This window comes from Phascolarctos cinereus, unplaced genomic scaffold (assembly GCF_003287225.1).
Source record: "Phascolarctos cinereus isolate Bilbo 61053 unplaced genomic scaffold, phaCin_HiC Scaffold_4;HRSCAF=312, whole genome shotgun sequence".
NCBI classification, from domain to species: domain Eukaryota; kingdom Metazoa; phylum Chordata; class Mammalia; order Diprotodontia; family Phascolarctidae; genus Phascolarctos; species Phascolarctos cinereus.
The window spans coordinates 520784371-520787493 of record NW_027555847.1 but is presented as its reverse complement, the minus strand read 5'-3'; positions in this window follow the sequence as shown (position 1 = coordinate 520787493).

Genomic DNA, 3123 nt, shown 5'->3' with positions numbered 1-3123 from the left:
CAAAAGCTGGTTTGGTTGTTAGAAACAGAGCCTGGGGGCTGATGGCCCGATCCAATTAATTTATTTCATTAATTTATGAAACATAAACTCTTTGCCCAGAATTGTGCTAGGTTTTTCCTGCTTTGATGACCTATGCTTTATTTCATCTGTATATGGGGATGAAGAGGGAGTCTACATTTTACATCATGAAAAGGCTACATCTGATAGGATTCTTGTCCTTTTCATGACATAAAATGTAGACTACATTTAAAACATAGACATATTTATATATTATTAACTAATACCAAAATAACTTAATGAATGAAAAATGAAGATCATTTTAAAAGTTAACTTAGAAAATAACAAATGGAAGGGGTTTTTTTGGTTCTTTGCCCTCTATAATATAATAGCCGCTATTATATAATAGAATATAATTTTCTTGAGTTCCATGTTTTTACCCTTCTGTATTTGTCACTTAATCATATTAAGAGGAGAAACTCCAACATGCCACTATAGGCTTTTGTTCTGGAAATGTGATTTTCTTTTTTTGGTATGAAGAGTTCCTAGTATGGAAATTCCCTCCCCTGATAAGACCTTCCTTGTAATATATAGTCATAGAGAGTTGCGTGGAGGCACTGAGAGGTTAAATAATTTGTCCAGGGTCACAGAGCCAGTAAGTGTCATAGATAGATCTTGAACTTGGGTCTTCCTAACGCTAAGGCTAGCCTTTGACCCCTGTGCTCATTATTCCATAATACCTCTCTGCCTCACAATAGAGAGCCAAATTAAATACAACTGTTCTACCTTTAACCTCAGACATGAGTTGTTTATGTGAAAATTCAAACTTACTTATAGTTGAATCAAGTGCATACTTTGAAAGTAAGGACAAAAGAAATCCAGACTTTCTCTTCAAGGTCAAAATGCCACCCTTTAACATATAATTAAAGTGAAAAATCTAAGTGTGTAATTTCACTATGTAATTTATTGCTCATTATTCTGTTGTACAGTACCTACAATACTTTCTTAATTATTTTTATCTTTTAACTATATTTCCAAAGTGTTATTGTTATTATAGGTTTTGCTCAGAAATAAATTTTTAAGCCATAAAAAAGAAAGAGTCTTCAGAGCCTATCTAACCAACATACTCATTTTACAGATGAAAAATTGAAGTCCAAGGAAAAAATAACACTTACCTAAATGTTACAGATTGTAACATTCAGAGTCTGGATTTGAATCCAAGTCTCCTGAGTTGCGAGCAGTGTTCTTTCCTCTACATTGTGCTGCCTCGCAAATGTAAACACTCACACATGCTCCCACACAACTTAGAAAGATATTAGTGGTAAATTGAATAATGCCTGAAGAGCATTTTGATGCTGAGAAAAGATTAAGGGAAAAAAAGAGGTGTTTGTGGCAGTTATGTTACTATATTAGTCTCTCACTGTGAGGAAAGCACTGAATGTTCCGTCTTTTCAGAAATAAACATTTTTTTTTCAAAATGTAAAACAATCTTTCCTGTTAATTTTTCTTAAAAGAGTAAATTTTCAACTACGGGAAACAAGTTATCTCCTACTCCAAGAAAAAGTATAATCATTATCTGGGAATCATCAAGGACAATAATTTGCCTTTGTAACTCTGAGCCATTGACAATGGTCATGAGGCCATTGTTGATGATTCTGTCATTATGACCCATAATGGATGAACTCAGACAGATGATGTGTTCATGGTTAAGTTTTCCCATTATCTTTCATAGCAATAGTTTTGGAGAAACAAACACCATTACTTCTATGAGTCTATATATATATATACACATATATATATATGGAGAGAGAGAGAGAGAGAGAGAGAGAGCGCGCTTTCTTTTTCAAATACAGGGTCTAATTTTATTGCTAGACTCAGAAAGCACAGCATTTTGCATTATAAACATTTCCTAAATGAATTGTGCTAAAATAACAATACTATAATTTGCATTTATATAATGTAATAAGATTAACAGATGTCTTCTTTATAATGGCCCACTAAGTTAATAATACAATCATTATTACTATTCTGACTTTAAAAATGCAACAATTTCAGAAAAGTTATGACCTACCCAGGCTCACACTGACTACTATGGGAGAAAGTATGGGCAAAACAAATATACTGTTCTTGTGCAATGAAAATCTCTAATTTATAAAATCTTTAATTTATTATTTATTTATTTATTCCTTATTACCTATTTTTCATTTTGTAGGTTTATTGCCCATTAATTGTGTATGTTTTGCATTTACACCTATATGTATAAGCTGTTTCCCCTAAAATAATCCAAGCTCATTGAGGATAGGGGCTATTGTGTTTTTGGCTTTCTATCCTCAATGCCTAGCACAGTACCTGGCACATAGTAGGTGCCTAATAATTTTTAAAAATTTATACACAGCAATTTAGAAAGCCAAATTATGTCAGTACTTCACTATTTCAAAAAGACTGTGATATCATCATTGGGAGACTCTGTCCTTCAAAACTATCCCATACTAGCAAAACTTCTGATGATGAGCCTCCCCAAACTTAACTAGGCTGATCCTCAGACAGCAGACACTAAGTGCGTTTAGTAGGCTTAAACTCCCAGACTTTCTAAGTCCTTGGTAGGATCCATAAGACCTTAGACTTTAGTCAAATACCTTTCAGGAGCCCAGGTGTTCCTCTGCTCTGAAATGGGGCATCAAAGTAGGGCTTTAGTAGAATGGTAAGTGGAGTATTTATTTTAAAACATGACCCTATTTGATTTATATCTAAGTTTAGTAAATTGTTCAGCTTCAAACAACATTATGATAATAAAATTTAGAATTTATGAAACTATTTTTTCTATCTTACAATGAGAATCACTGGAAGTCCTAGGAGGTCTGGAGTAATGTTTCATCTCTGTTTTTCTTTATGTCCTTTCTCTTTATCTCTGTCTCTATTTCTCTGTCTCTGTACCTCTATCTCTGTCTGTCTCTCCCTTCCTCCCTCCCTCTCTCTCTGTCTGTCTCTCTGTTTCTGTCTCTGTCTCTGTCTCTCTCTCTCTCTATTTCTCTCTGTCTCTCTCTTTCTCTTCACTAAGGTGTCTTTCTTATCTCTGAACTAATCATGTAGTGCAAACTGGACCCAGTGCTGTGTATTGGACCATTT